General features: G+C 43.9%; 2 long non-coding RNA genes across 2 annotated transcripts in view; both read right to left on the bottom strand.

Annotated features, from left to right (window-relative positions):
- Positions 1–1,452: 1,452 nt before the first annotated feature.
- Positions 1,453–12,278, bottom strand: LOC133257100 (uncharacterized). Its single transcript, XR_009739402.1, has 5 exons — positions 11,595–12,278; positions 9,193–11,469; positions 8,424–8,581; positions 7,450–7,691; positions 1,453–6,776 (listed from the first exon to the last, which is right to left on the bottom strand). It is a non-coding gene; the product is annotated as an uncharacterized LOC133257100 (long non-coding RNA).
- Positions 12,279–14,193: 1,915 nt separating this feature from the next.
- Positions 14,194–16,500, bottom strand: part of LOC133257101 (uncharacterized) — a 31,676-nt gene continuing 29,369 nt past the window's right edge. Inside the window, exon 3 of the long non-coding RNA XR_009739403.1 lies at positions 14,194–14,483. This is a non-coding gene — a long non-coding RNA (uncharacterized LOC133257101). The remainder of the gene's footprint in view (positions 14,484–16,500) is intronic.

Raw genomic sequence — 16,500 nt, 5'->3', positions numbered from 1 at the left:
ACCTGGCAAACAAAGGAAGCCAAAAATTATGTCTATCAGAACAAAACTAATTAAAGCACAAACTGGAAAACAAAACTAAAGAAAGGTGCCAATTGAGGAATAAGGCAATAAAAATAAAACTAACAATTATGTTGAGAGGAAAGGAGAGAAAGAAAAAAAAGAAAGGATATACAAAGTTAAATAGAGGTAGATAAAGAAGATTTATATATGTGAAAGATTAACTGCAAGGGGAAAAGAACTAGGAAAAGCAAACAAAGGAATAAAAGGGAAAAAAATAATAATAGGTTTAAAAAATTTTTAATTAAAAAAAGAGAAGAGAAAAAAAAAAAGAGAGAGAAAAACTCCACAGAACTGCAAAAGCCCAACATAGAGGCAGAGGTTTATGACAATAAAAAATGTGACTGAGAAAAAAAGCTCAAAAGCTTAATTGGATTTCTTAGTGCCAATAAACGGAAAAGGCAATGGCACCCCACTCCAGTACTCTTGCCTGGAAAATCCAATGGACGGAGGAGCCTGGTAGGCTGCAGTCCATGGGGTCGCTGAGGGTCGGATATGACTGAGCGACTTCACTTTCACTTTCACTTTCAAGCACTGGAGAAGGAAATGGCAACCCACTCCAGTGTTCTGGCCTGGAGAATCCCAGGGATGGGGGAGCCTGGTGGGCTGCCATTTATGGGGTCACACAGAGTTGGACACGACTGAAGCGACTTAGCAGCAGCAGCAGTAGCAGCAGCAGTGCCAATAAAATTGACCACTACAACAGAGGGGAGGAAAAAGGAAAGAAAAAGGAAAAAAATCCAAAAGAATCTACAGAAAAATTTTAAAAAAATAAATAAATGTTTTTCTTGAGTCACTGCTGTCAGAGTACTTTCCCTTGCATGGAATCACAGTCCTCACTTCACCTCACCTCACCTCCCTAGGATGCCCTCCAACACTGTGCTGATCTCTGGACCTGCTGTGAGGGCACCTCAGATTCTAATCTGGTCCTATTCCTGGGTGTTCTTGCCTCCAATATCCACAGCTATCAGAACTAGTGCATTTTCTTTTGTGGGAGCTCTCAATGGTCTTTTATATATTCCATAGACACAGAGTCTGCTTAGTTGATCATGTGGATTTAACCTGCAGCTTGTACAGCTGGTGGGAAGATTTTGGGTCTTCTTCCTTAGCCAAACTGCCCCTGAGTTTCAATTGTGCTTTTATTTCCACCTCTAAATGTGAGTAGTCCACTGGGGTTTAGCTCCTGAGGCTGCCCTGAAGGTCTTGGGTTTGAACCTGTGAAGGCCAGGTGTGGAGGTGGTGTAGCTGCTTGGATCGCAGGGGTTCTGGCAGCATTAGGTTCTGAGGGGGGTTGATGGCTAGGGCAGCAGGAAATATAGTGCTCTAGAAGGGTATGACAACCAGTAATGGCCAATATGCTCTAGTATTCTTGCCTGGAGAACTCCTTCTCTGACAGAGAAGCCTGGCAGGCCACAGTCTAGAGGGTTAAAAAGAGTTGGACATGACCGAAGCAACCCTCTGTGCATAGATGGAAGGCTTTTTTTTTACCTGTGACAGCTCTGTCCCAGTGAGAGTTGAGCTTGAAGGTGGCGCAGCTGCTTGCCTTGCGGGGACCCTGGCGGCGCCAAGTGTGCAGGGACACGGACTGCCTCTGCCGCAGGAGTTATGGCCTTATCAGAGTATTTTTTTAAGCCTCTTGTAGCTGGTGATCAAAAAGCATCTTTGCCCAGTCTTTCTCTGTAATTCCACCTGTTCAGCCACTTAGAGGGCTCCCTTGCCTGGGGTCCTTCTCTGTTGTTCAATGCTCCAGGCACATAAAGGGGCTCCCCTGGCTGGGGTCTGCTCTAGTTCAGTGTGTCAGGTGTTTGATGGGCCAGTCTCTCTATTGTCCAGCTACAGATGCTGGCATTTGGGGAGAGAGAATATGGTGATGGCTCCACCCTGCTACACATGACTCAGCAGTATCACCTTGCTTCCTTGGCTACCCAGCTTTCCTCCACAGGCATTTTCCACTACAGTCTCCTCCCTTACATCCCTTTGATCGGTCTCTCAGTCAACAGCAGCCCTTGCCCTGGGATTGCTCCACAATCCCTAAACTCCAGCTCCCAGCCGCTGTGCCTTCCAGGAGACCAGTGTTCCTGTCCAACGTATGTATGGCTGCGGCAAGGACTGTCTGATTCTCATCCCATTTAGGCTGCCACAGATCAGCTGTTTCACTCTCAGCCTTAAATGTTTCTCCTCTGACTTAGACAATTGCCCCGCTGTGGGGATCAGACCCCTGCTCCAGTTCCCCCACCTGCTGAGGCAGGTCCAGTCCTACCAACACTCCTTTTTCTTTCCCTAGTTCCTTCATTCTACCAAGTTTTGCGTGATTCTATATAATCTTTTCCCCTGGCCAGGTACTCCTGTCCACTCTCAGCTGGTGTTCTGTATGCACTTCTGTGTCTGAAGGTGTATTCCTGATGTATCCATGGAGAGTGATGTACTCCATATCCACCTACTCCTCCACCATCTTGTTCTCCAGTACTCCTCAGCATTCTTTATAGTCCAACTCTCACATCCATACTTGACTACTTGAAAAACCATAGCTTTGACTAGACAGATTTTTATTGGCAAAGTAATGTCTCTCTCTGCTTTTTAATATGCTGTCTAGGTGGGTCATAGCTTTTCTTCCAATGAGTAAGAGTCTTTTAATTTCAGGGCTGCAGTCACCATCTGCAGTGATTTTGGAGGCCCCCCCAAAATAAAATCTCTCACTGTTTCCATTATTTCCCCATCTATTTGGCATGAAGTGATGGGACCAGATGCCATGATCTAAGTTTTCTGAATGTTAAGTTTTAAGCCAACTTTTTCACTCTCCTCTTTCACTTTCATTAAGAGGCTCTTTAATTCTTCACTTTCTGCCATAAGGGTGGTGTCATCTACATATCTGAGGTTATTGATATTTCTCCCAGCAATCTTAATTCCAGCTTGTTCTTCATCCAACCCAGCATTTTGCATGATGTACTCTGCATATAAGTTAAACAAGCAGGGTGACAATATACAGCCTTGATGTAGTCCTTTCCCAATCTGGAACCAGTCTGTTGTTCCAAGTCCAGTTCTAACTGCTGCTTCTTGACTTGCATACTAATTTCTCAGGAGGCAGGTCAGGTGGTCTGGTATTTCCATCTCTTTAAGAATTTTCCATAGTTTGTTGTTATTACTTTGCCAACAAAGGTTCGTCTAGTCAAGGCTATGGTTTTCCTGTGGTCATGTATGGATGTGACAGTTGGACTGTGAAGAAGGCTGAGCGCCGAAGAATTGATGCTTTTGAACTGTGGTGTTGGAGAAGACTCTTGAGAGTCCCTTGGACTGCAAGGAGATCCAACCAGTCCATTCTGAAAGAGATCAGCCCTGGGATTTCTTTGGAAGGAATGATGCTAAAGCTGAAACTCCAGTACTTTGGCCACCTCATGCGAAGAGTTGACTCATTGGAAAAGACTCTGATGCTGGGAGGGATTGAAGGCAGGAGGAAAAGGGGACGACAGAGGATGAGATGGCTGGATGGCATCACTGACTCGATGGACGTGAGTCTGGGTGAACTCTGGGAGTTGGTGATGGACATGGAGGCTTGGTGTGCTGCAATTCATGGGGTCGCAAAGAGTCGGACACAACTGAATGACTGAACTGAACTGAACTGAACCTTCATAATGAATGTTAAAGTGGATGATAGGATACTGTTAATTGCATGCATTATATTGTTTATCACATCTCTAGAACTTATTCCTCTTTCAGAGTGAAACTTTACACACATTACTGGGAAGAGTTTTGCCCCAAGTTGATCACATACACAGCTGAGAAGCAGAGTGAAGGCACATCATCTGAGACACACCTGGTGTAGTTTGCATTCATCTAAGATGAATCTATAGTTTGTCACATCTTCAGTCTTGGCCTAGGACAGTGTTAACTACGGGGCTTTCTGTCACAGTTTCAGCAGTTCAGTTCAGTCACTCAGTTTTGTCCGACTCTTTGCAATCCCATGAATCGCAGCACACCAGGCCTCCCTGTCCATCACCAACTCCCGGAGTTCACTCAAACTCATGGCCATCGAGTCGGTGATGCCATCCAGCCATCTCATCCTCTGCCGTCCCCTTCTCCTCCTGCCTACAATCCCTCCCAACATCAGAGTCTTTTCCAATGAGTCAACTCTTCGCATGAGGTGGCCAAAGTATTGGAGTTTCAGCTTCAGCATCAGTCCTTCCAATGAACACCCAGGACTGGTCTCCTTTAGGATGGACTGGTTGGATCTCCTTGCAGTCCAAGGGACTCTCAAGAGTCTTCTCCAGCACCACAGTGCAAAAGCATCAATTCTTCTGTGCTCAGCTTTCTTTATAGTCCAACTCTCACATCCATACATGACCACTGGAAAAACCATAGCCTTGACTAGATGGACCTTTGTTGGCAAAGTGATGTCTCTGCTTTTTAATATGCTGTCTAGGTTGGTCACAGCTTTTCTTCCAAGGAGTAAGTGTCTTTTAATTTCATGGCTGCAATCACCATCTGCAGTGATTTTGGAGCCCCCCAAAGTAAAGTCTGACACTGTTTCCACTGTTTCCCCATCTATTTGCCATGAAGTGATGGGACCAGATGCCATGATCTTCATTTTCTGAATGTTGAGTTTTAAGCCAACTTTTTCACTCTCCTCTTTTACTTAAATCAAAGGCTCTTTAGTTCTTCACTTTCTGCCATAAGCGTGGTACTGCATATCTGAGGTTATTGATATTTCTCCTGGTTATCTTGATTCCAGCTTGTGCTTCATCCAGCCTGGCATTTGCATGATGTACTCTGCATATAAGTTAAATAAACAGGGTGACAATATACAGCCTTGACATACTCCTTTACCTATTTGGAACCAGTCTGTTGTTCCATGTCCAGTTATAACTGTTGCTTCTTGACCTACATACAGATTTCTCAGGAGACAGGTCAGGCGGTCTGATATTCCCATTTCTTTAAGAATTTTCCACAGTTTGTTTTGATCCACATGGTCAAAGTTTGGACTATCACAAATAATGCTATGGGTATCATTGTGCATTTCTTTCAGGGCACAGCTGTATATGCTTCTAAGTGGAAAGGCTGAACCACAGAGGATGTCAATGTTCAGAGTCAGTTCTCCAAATTGTTTTATCACCCTGTATTCCCAAACACAATGTGCAAGCATTCTAGTTGCTTCATTCCCTTCACTCTACTTAGTGTTGTTAGTCTTTTCAGTTTTAGTCATCCTACAAATGACTACAGTTTTAGTCTACCTACATTTGGTGGTAATATTTGTGATTCTCATTTGTAGTTCTCTGATGACTACTGATGTTCAGCACTTTTTTGTATCCATTTTGGCCATTTGCATGTGATTTACTAGGTTCTGCCTCTTGAAAAGAGGCTCATTCTACTCCACTTTGCAAGTTCACCTTTCTCACTAGAAACTTTCAACATATGCACTGGTCTCTCTCCAAATACTCTCCTCTGTTCCACTGGACAATTTGCATGAACTTTCACCTCTACTACACCCCCAGTATCCAGAAATGAAAGTCTTTAATCGAGTTCTTTAACTTTACAGAGTTGTTCTAAGCCCTTGATATTTCCACATAAAATTTAGACTCAGCTTAAAACTGTCTGTTTAAAAAATAGTTGGAATTTTGTTTTGGATTATATTTAACAAATGTATCAATTTGCAAATAATTGGCATCTTGAAAATACTGTGACTTTCAATCCTTGAATAGATTCCGGTCTTCCATTTACTTACATTTTCTTTGAATAATATTCTGGAACTTTCAGTATATTTCCTTAAATATTCAGTAAATATCCACCACTGTAAGTGAAGTGTTTTATCACAATTTTTCAGAATTTGTACCAGTTATATAGAAATTAAATTTATTTTTGTGGACTGACTTTGAATATGGGGCTTCTCCAGCTCGGTAGTAAAGAATCTGCCTGGTGGGCTACAGTCCATAGGGTCGCAAGAATTGGACACAACTTAGCAACTAAACCATCACCACAGACTTGGAATACTTTTGATTTCCTAATTCTTTTATTAATTGTAGCAGTTTCTCTGTAGCTTACTTTGAATTTTCTCTGCACACTGTCTTGCCTGTGAGTTATGCTACTTTTACCTCTCCCTGTCCATTCTTTCTTTGTTCTCACTTGTGGTTGCTGCCCTCTGCACAGGCCAGGGACTTGAGAAGCATCCACTCGTGAGGGTCTGATCTTATGCTGTTCTTGATGACGTTGTACCTGACTCAGGTGGTGCATCTTGTCTGAAGAAAAATCAAGGAATCTGAGTCCAAACCCTGTCAATAAGTAAATATTCAGAACTTAAGGTTTGCCACATAGAAGTAGAGATGTGAAAACTAAGCAGTCACCATAGCAGCTGCCTATAAGGGAAGCAGCTGGTATGTCAAATAAACACTGGAAGGTCTCACAGAGGTTTTTGTATCATGTTGAATCACTGGATTCCCGCTATTATGCTAGCACTAGGAATGAACTGCAGCATCTTCAGGCTCCAGGCTGCTGATGGTGAGAGTAAAGTCTGTCCCTGACCCAACTGTCACTGAACCGGGCTGGGATGCCAGAGGCCCTGCTGGAGGCAGCATAGATGAAGAATCTGGGGGCCTGCCCAGGCTTCTGCTGGTACCAGTCTAAGTAGCTACTAATACTCTGATTGGCCCTGCAGGTAAGGGTGGCTATTTCCCCTGGAGTCAAAGACAGGGAGGCTGGAGACTGCGTTAACATAATTTCTCCCATGGTATCTGAAATTGGGAAAACAAAACAGAGAAGTCACCTTAGAATCTAGATCATATCTAATGTCCCTCATTAGACTCAGGGTCATTGATCTACATGTGTGTGTGCTCAGTTGTTTCAGTTATGTCCAACTCTTTGTGACACTATGGACTGTAACCCATCAGAGATCAGATCAGATCAGTCGTTCAGTCGTGTCCGACTCTTTGCGACCCCATGATTCGCAGCACACCAGGCCTCCCTGTCCATCACCAACTCCCGGAGTTCACTCAGACTCATGTCCATCGAGTCAGTGATGCCATCCAGCCATCTCATCCTCTGTCGTCCCCTTCTCCTTCTGCCCCCAATCCCTCCAAGCATCAGAGTCTTTTCCAATGAGTCAACTCTTCGCATGAGGTGGCCAAAGTACTGGAGTCATCAAGCTCCCCTATATATGGGATTCTCCAGGTAAGAATACTGGAGTGGGTTGCCATTTCCTCCTCCAGGGGATCTTCCTAACCCAGGGATCAAACCTCAATCTCCTGCACTGCAGGTGGATTCTTTACTACCGAGCCACCGGGGAAGCCCCTCATTGATCTACATCAAACTTTAATTCTTGTACTTGTGCAGGAAAGCTCCCAGGAGGATTAAACAACATGGACAAAGTTTTCAGGGACCTTCAGAATTGTCTTGAGTTCCTCTCACCTGAGAACCACAGTAACAGGAGGAAGAGAAGCTGAGCTGGGGCTTCCATGATCTAATCAGATGCAGATCATCTCAGAGCACTGACTCAGGCATAGATATGGGGTCTAGGCAACAGGGTGGGAGGAAAATGCAAGGCAGCTGGAATGGGCAGCTGGGCTTCCAGATGCAGAAAACATGTGGCTCCTCTTCTCTACACTTGAGCAGTCCACCCCCAAGTGGTCATGTCAGAGGAAGATATCAGCCTGAAGAAAGAATTTTTCTCCTGTGGTCACATAGAAATTTCTGTATGTGGTCACATACAGATTTCATTACTGAATTCTCCTGTCTCACCTATTCCCTAGACTCAGCCCGATGGTATTTGGCATAATCCTACTGGAAATAGAATAGAAGCCGGTGCCCCATTTCTATCTTTCTACCCCAATGTGCCTAGAAGTCTCCTTTGGTCCATGGTCAGATCATGTTGAAATGAAACTTGATCATAGTTTTATATTTCAGGTTTATCTTTTATCTGATGCTTAGCAATCATCCTCAAGGACTCAGAAGCCATCATGGTTAAAATCAGTGAAAAGTGACATCCACTTGGGCCCAGCACACCAGGTAAAGGGATGATGAGCAGGTCTTTCACATTCTCATCAGTACAAATAACCAGTAATTATGGGATGTGATGGATGCATTTACTAAATTCACTGTGGTCATCGTTTTCAAATACATATGTGTTTAAAATCACCACATTGTAGAACCTAAACTTATCCACAACATTATATGTCATGTTATCTCAACAAACCCAGAAAAAAATCATCTGAAGAAAAATCAGTAGTCATTCATGATACAACCAACAAACAAGGAACAATGAAAAATTCCATTAATCTGATAAAGTTTCTACAATGATCCTACAGCAAACATTACACTCAGTGATAAAATATTGAAAACTTAACCCTCCAGACTGGACAAAAGAGAGGGCTATTTACTCTCACCTGTGCTGTGTGCTCTGTCGTGTCTGACTCTTTCACGATCCCACGGACTGTAGCCCGCCAGGCTCCTCTGTCCATGGCACTTCCCAGGCAATAATACTGGAGAGGGTTGCCATTTCCTCCTCCAGGGCATCTTCACAACCCAGGGATTACTGCATCTCCTGCATTGGCAGGCAGATTCTTTACCACTGAGCCACCTGGAAGGCCCTTACTCTCACCACTTACGTTCAAAATTATACCTGAATTTTCCTAGCAGATAAAATAAGGTAGACAGCAAAATAAAAGGCACAAGTTTGGAAAGAAAGAAGACAACTATCTTATGATAACAAAATATGGACATAAATTGTTAGTGAATATAAAATAGATCACTATAAATGACAATGTAGCCAAGTCTCTGGATTCAGTGTCAATATATATATATATTTATTCTGGATTAAAGAATATTTAAGTAAATGGAAATGTTTCCATGTTCATAGAGAAACTCAATATAATTTTCTTTTCCAAAAAATTGGTGTATAGAAACAGAGCAATTCAATTAAAATAACCAAGGATTAGTTTAAAAGTTAACTTTAGAATTGTATGTGGAAAGTCAAGTGACTTATAATACTCAAAAGAATCTAAAAGAAGAAAATAAAGTAAAAAATTAATACAACTAGATTTACAGACTTATAATATCTATAATAAGTGACACAATGTTTACAATGGCCTATTCATAAATGGGAAGCTGCTCACTTGTGTCTGACTCTTTACGATCCCATGGAATCTAGCTTACCAGGCTTCTCCATCCATGGAATTTTCCAGACAAGCATACCAGGGTGAATTGCCATTTCCTTCTCCAGAGGATCTTCCTGACCCAGGGATAGAATCCAGGTCTCCTGCATCGCAGGCAGACGCTTTACCATCTGAGCCACTAGGGAAGCATAATTGTCAAATTTCGAAAATAACAAAAATATCCTTTAGTAGGCTTACGAATAAACTGTGGTATATAAAGACCATGAAATATTACTTGGCACTAAAAAGTAATGGTTTAACAGCCATGAAAAGACATGGAGAAAACTTAAATTCATATTACTATGCAAAGGAAGCCATCTGAAAAGACTATGTATTGGATGATTTCATATACATGACATTCTGGAAAAGGCAAAACTATGGAGACAGTGAAAAGATCTGTGATTATCAGAAGCTGTTCAGAAAGATAACAGGTGGAGAATGGAGGAACTTGAGGGCAGTGAAACTAGTCTGATGATACCATGATGATAGACACATGTCATTATACATTTGTCCAAAATCATAGAATATACGACCCCAACAGTGAACCATAAACTATGGAATTTGGGTGACAATGATATGCCAATGTACATTCATCAATATTATGAAATGCACCACTGCGGGTGGGTGGGGGAGGACTGAATGGATAAAATCAGAGATGTTGTGCATGTGTGGAGCAGGGTATTTATGGGAAATGTTTGTACATTTGCTAATTTTTATAGGCACCATTAAGGCTCTATATTGTCACCCTGCTTATTTAGCTTATATGCAGAGTACATCATGAGAAATGCTGGGCTGGATGAAACACAAGCTGGAATCAAGATTGCTGGGAGAAATATCAATAACCTCAGATATGCAGATGACACCGCCCTTATGGCAGAAAGTGAAGAAGAGCTAAACAGCCTCTTGATGAAGGTGAAAGAGGAGAGTGAAAAAGTTGGCTTAAAGCTCAACATTCAGAAAACTAAGATCATGGCATCTGGTGTTATCACTTCCTGGGAAATAGATGGGGAAACAGTGGCTGACTTTATTATTGGGGGCTCCAAAAATCACTGCAGATGGTGACTGAAGCCATGAAATTAAAAGACACTTACTTTTGGAAGGAAAGTTATGACCGACCTAGACAGCATATTAAAAACAGAGACATTACTTTGCCAACAAAGGTCAATCTAGTCAAGGCTATGGTTTTTGCAGTAGTCATATATGGATGTGAGAGTTGGACTATAAAGAAAGCTGATTGCCAAAGAATTGATGCTTTTGAACTGTGGTGTTGGAGAAGACTCTTTGAAAGTCCCTTGGACTGCAAGGAGATCCAACCAGTCAATCCTAAAATAAATATTCTTGGAAGGATTGATGTTGAAGCTGAAACTCCAATACTTTGGCCACCTGATGAGAAGAACTGACTCATTAGAAAAACCCTGATACTGGGAAAGATTGAAGGCGGGAGGAGAAGGGGACGACAGAGGATTAGATGGTTGGATGGCATCACCGACTCAATGGACATGAGTTTAAGTAAACTCTGGGAATTAGTGATGGACAGGGAGGCCTGGAGTGCTGCAGTCCATGGGGTTGCAAAGAGTTGGACATGACTGAGTGAGTGAACTGAACTGAACTGATTGGAACCTAAAATATCTCTTAGAAATAATGTTTACCAAAAAAATTCTTTATTGGACTATCTAGGGTAACTTCACCCCATAGGTATGAACCCTGATGCCACATCTCACAAAAAGCAGGTGTAACCATCTCTGACTTTAAGTCAACAGAGACTTTTTCAAGTGTCTACTGCTGGGGCTGAGAGAGAGAGAGAGATTTAGGGTGCTGAGGAGGTTTCCCAGCTCTGCTACAAAAATCTTCCATTGATCTTCAAACCTGGGTGCATTTGAGAAATGTTTTCAGCAGATGGAGGTACCCAGAGCAACTAGGGCAGCCCAGCCTCACAGTCTGCTCCCCTGGGTGGTTTATGTTCTGGTCTGTAACACTGTGGGAGGTGTACTATTATACTGCTGACAGTAATAAGTTGCAGCATCGTCAGCCTCCAGCCTGCTGATGGTGAGGGTGTAATCTGTCCCACATCCACTGCCACTGAACTGGGATGGGACCCCTGTGTGCAGTCTGGATTCGTGATAGATCAGGAGCTTAGGAGCTTTCCCTGGTTTCTGTTGATACCAGGCTAAGTAGTTGCTAACGCTCTGACTGGCCCGGCAAGTGATGGAGATTCTCTCTCCTAGAGATGCAGACAGGGAGGATGGAGACTGGGTCATCTGGAGGTCACATCTGGCACCTGAGATTGGAAACATAAAAACACATGTCCACAGGATTAATCAGGTTACAAGAGGACTTTTCTGAAGTGCCAGGCAGTACTGACTACACTGGGCTGAACAAACCCCCAGTGTTCTTCCTCCTCACCTGGGAGCCAGAGCAGCAGGAGACCGAGGAGTTCCCCAGGGGTCTCATGTTCACTCTGCGTCCTGTCCGGGACTGACCTGCATAGGCTGTGACCAGACTATGAGGAAGTGTCTAGAGCAGTGGGCTGAGCTCTGGGAACATGTAATCAGCAGGGGTGGGGCGGGGGCCTGGGCAAGCCTGCAGGGCTGGCTGAGCTCAGTAACGGCTCAGAGACAGGAAGTCCCTGGGTCCGGGGCCGGCAGGACAGCACACACTTGCCTCAGAGAATTACTCCTCCCTTGGGATCACATGACACAGTCAGTCCACTGTCCTGTGAGTGCAGGGTTCTTTTGACTTCTTCAAGATCCGTGACATGCTTTTCTTGCTCTCTCTCCTTCTAAGACAGGGTCAGTCAAGAAGGACACTCAAAAGAATTATACAGGTTCCTTTTATTTGGTGCCAGTGGATATTACTGTGGCCACAGAGGCTTCTGCTTTGTTTGGCTTCCCTGATATTCTTGGTGAGAGAAATTGTCATCACAACCAGTCAGAGACGCAATGAGGTAGAAGAACAATAAAACGTGTGTGTCATGACTGGTCAGAAGCCTCCAGATACTGAGCATCTCCATCACACCCTGTCGTCTCCAGCTGAGCCCTGTGGCCTCCATACTGTGTGCTCTGTCCCAACACGTCCTTCATCCCAGAGACAAGAAAAGCTTTTCTTTTTTTCCTAGAAAAGTATAGAATGTTAAAGCCAAAGTTTATAGAAGTATATATTGAGCTACACTAGAAACACAGGTTGAACACATTAAAAATGGCCTGCTAAAACTGGGTTTGGGACATATATGTGTGTGTGTGGTTGTGTGTGTGTGTATAATCAAGGGCATTTATCCTTATCACTAACCTTGTGTTTTTGTGGTTTCATGCTTCAGGAAACATGGGGAATTAAAAGACGACTATCCTTGATTGAAAGATGGCTTGCATTTCTGGCAATTAACGACTCTAGAACTGGGTCATTTGTAGTGTTTTGGATGAACATAGAATCTGTCATAAAGAGTGAGTTATCAAGGCAGAGAAAAAAATATTGTATATTAACACATATATGTGGAATCTAGAAAATGGTACTGATGAATCTATTTGCAGGGCAGGAATAGAGACGCACATGTAAAAAATGGACTTGTGACACAGCAGGGAAAGGACTGGGTGGGACAAATTAAGAGAATGGCACCGACAAATACAAAACCATGTGAAGTAGATAGCTAGTGGGAAGCCGCTGAACTGCACAGGGAGCGCAGCTCAGTGCTCTGTGATGACTTAGAGGGGTGGGATGGGGCTGGTGTTGGGAGAGAAGCTCGAGAAGGAGGCATTGTGTGTATACTTACACCTGATTCATGTTGTTGTACAGCAGAAATGAATACAATATTGTAAAGCAATTATACTCCAATTAAAATAGAAATTTAAAAAGTCCCATCTTTGTTAATCACATTGATTCACTTCAGAACTCTCAAGTGGTATTCAGAGAACCAAAACCCTGTCTTCAGCAAGTTGCACATGAAGCCGTGTGACTAGGAGACACCAGTGTCCTTGCCTCTTGCAGAAGTTTTTGCTGTGTGCTGTTATGCTATGCAATCACCTCCTTCTATTAGTCAGATTTTCTGACTAGAATCCCCACTTGCTATCTGGGTGACCTTACATTTCATAACCTCTTCCTGCCTCTTGGGTTTTCAGCTGGAAGATGGGAATAAAATACACTTTTTGTACCAAGACTTAGCTTGATTTCATGGCACATAATAAGCATTCAATATTGCAGCCATTCTTAACTTTGTTGTTGTTAAACTTATATTTAATTATTAAACTTGTAAAACAATTATGGTAAATCATAAAATATGTTGCTCCCATTGAGGCTGCAGTCTAATTCATCGTGTGGTGATGGGTTTGGGGTCTTACTTTGACAAACAGAATGTTGTGCCAGGAACGCTGTGCCAGCTCTGGAGTTCAGGCCTCAAGCACCCTGCAGCTTCCACCTTCCCTCTCGAACTGTAAGAGTGCTGATCTAGCCTACTGGAGATTGAGAGGCCACACGGAAGACAGCTGAGGCCCCCAGCCAACAGCCAGCACTGACCACTGTTGACTTAAAAAAAATAGTCACAACCTAAAAGTTGAGAGTTATGTCTTCAGTGGAAATTTTTAGGATTTAAGACAGGGAGACAGCATCTCAAGTAACCTTGAGAGAGTTGCTCTGAGGGAGCAAGGGGAAGAGCCAGGTTATATCGAAGTTTTGCCACAAAGGGCATGTAGCCTGAACATCAAGAGATTATTGTTAGTTAAAAAAAAAAAAAAACAGATATCACAAGTTAATTAAAAAAAAATAGATATCCCAAGCTAAAGAATTTAGCACTTTTCTATGTCTGGGAAGATGCAAGAGTCTGGGATCATTGAAATCATCCCTATCATATGCATCTCAGCTATCCTGGGCAGGTATCCTGTGTTTTTCCACATCCTGAGCTTCCTTGGGGCTCACCATAGGGAGTGGCTGCAGCCTGATGGGATTGAGATCACAGGTATTATTCTCTTTTCTGAGTGTCCTTAGGACTCCCCAACTCACATTGGAGGGCTGGAATCACTGATGACTGTGATGTCCTTGCTTACTGATATGACTGGAAATACTCCATTTCTCACCACTAAATATGTGGTCAGTGATCCAAGCTTACTACTCTGAGAGCACAAGCTCTGCGGGAGATGGAGTGGAGGGTAAAGGCTGGGTTCTCACATGGTCTGTGGTCTGGTGACAGCTCTTCAGTATTTATCCCCTTCTTGATAGGAAATGCCCTGCACACTGGGAACTCAGACTCTCATCCATCTGAATTTAGCACCCAAAGGAGTTGGACTTTTTCCAAAGCTGGGAAAAACCCTAGAGAACAGAGGCATAAAGAAAGGAGTTCAGTCTGACCCGTGGAGCTCACTGTGATTCTTGTGGGAGTCTCATCCCTGGCTCAGGGGGTGAGAGAAAGAAGGGTCTTGTATGCTCCGGGCTTCCCAGGCAGCACTAATGGCAAAGAACTCACCTGCTGATGCTGAGTGAACGTGCATGCTCCAAGCATGTGCCCAGCTGGCTGTGCACCACGAATGCCACTTTTCTTTTTTAATGTCCAGTACACTTGCTTGGGAAATCCCATGGACGGAGGAGCCTGTTAGGCTGCAATCCATGGGGTCGCTAAGAGTCGGACATGACTGAGCAACTTCACTTTCACTTTTTACTTTCATGCATTGGAGAAGGAAATGGCAGCCCACTCCAGTGTTCTTGCCTGGAGAATCCCAGGGATGGGGGAGCCTGGTGGGCTGCCATCTATGGGGTCGCACAGAGTCGGAAACAACTGATATGACTTAGCATAGTGAATATGGACATCATCCTGACCTAGATGCCCAGATACCAGCATCTCCAGGACAAAGAGTCACCATTTCCTATCAAGCCAGTGTTGATGTACACAGAGAAATGTCTGGATCTGAACAAAACTTGGACAAAGGTTTAAGCCTCTTGGTATCTCACATCTCTACCTTGGCCCCTGAGAGATGCAGACATAAGAGACATAAGAGATGCAGACATAAGAGATGCAGATTTGATCCCTGGATTGGGAAGATTCCCTGGAGTGAGGCATGACAACCTACTGTTGACTTAAGGAGAATCCCATGGACAGAGGAGCCTGGCGGACTACAGTTCATGGGGTTGCAAACAGTCAGACACAATTGGATCAGTTTAGCACACATGTGATGCTCTAAGGAAATGGGAAGGAGCATGAGCAGTGAGCTGCCTGCTGACAAGCAGTTTCCCTAGAAATCCAGACCCTAAGGCAGTAGGAATTTTTTTGCACAGATTGCACCACTGTGGTTTGGCCATCTGTAGTCAGGCATTCCCCCTTCATGGAACACAGCCTTGTCATGGCAAAAGGGCTTGAGTAACTCAATAAAGCTATAAGCCATGCCGTGCCACCTGATGTGAAAAGCTGACTCACTGGAAAAGATCCTGATGATGGGAAAAGGAGAAAGGGGCAACAGAGGATGAGGCAGCTGGATAGCATCACTGACTCAGTGGACATGAACCCGAGCAAACTTGGGGAAATTGTGGAGGAAGAGGAGCCTGACATGCTACAGTCCATGAGGTCACAAAGAATGAGACATGACTTAGCAGCTTAACAACAACAACAGTCATACATTCAGTAATACTCCTCAGAGTACCTGGGCTCTAAGGTGCTGATGCTAAACACATAGGGAGTGTCACTTCCCCTTCTGCCATGTTGGGTTGCGACAGTGTGGGCCAAGGTAGAGATGTGAGATATTTGAGGCTCAAACCTTTGTCCAAGTTTTGTTCAGATCCAGATATTTCTCTGTGTATATCAACACTGGCTTGATAGGCGATGGTGACTCTTTGTCCTGGAGATGCTGGTATCTGGGCGTCTAGGTGAGGATGATGTCCGCACTCACTGCTAAACATTAAAAGAGAAAAGTGGCATTCGTGGTGCACAGCCAGCATGCTTGGAGCATGCATGTTCACTCAGGAGAGAGGATTTTGGAACTTCCTTGGTGGTACAGTGGATAAGAATCTGCATGCCAATGCAGGGGACGTGGGTTCCATCCCTGGTCTGGGAACATTCCACATGCCACAGGGAAACTAAACCCATGTGTCACAACTACTGAAGCTCGCTCTAGAGCCCTCAAGCCACAACTACTGAGCCCTCATGCTGCAACTACTGAAGCCAGTACACCTAGAGCCTGTGCTCTGCAACAAGAGAAGCCACTGCACTGAGACGCCCTCACACAGCAAGGAAGAGTAGCCCCTGCTAGCCACAGTTAGAGAAAGCCCACCCACAGCAACAAAGACCCAGGACAACCAAAATTAAATAAATAGAAAAGAGAGAGGGTTTCCTCCACAC

This window comes from Bos javanicus, chromosome 11 (genome assembly GCF_032452875.1).
Source record: "Bos javanicus breed banteng chromosome 11, ARS-OSU_banteng_1.0, whole genome shotgun sequence".
Lineage (NCBI taxonomy): Eukaryota > Metazoa > Chordata > Mammalia > Artiodactyla > Bovidae > Bos > Bos javanicus.
The sequence above is the reverse complement of the archived record's forward strand: the minus strand, read 5'-3'. Positions and strand labels throughout refer to the sequence as shown.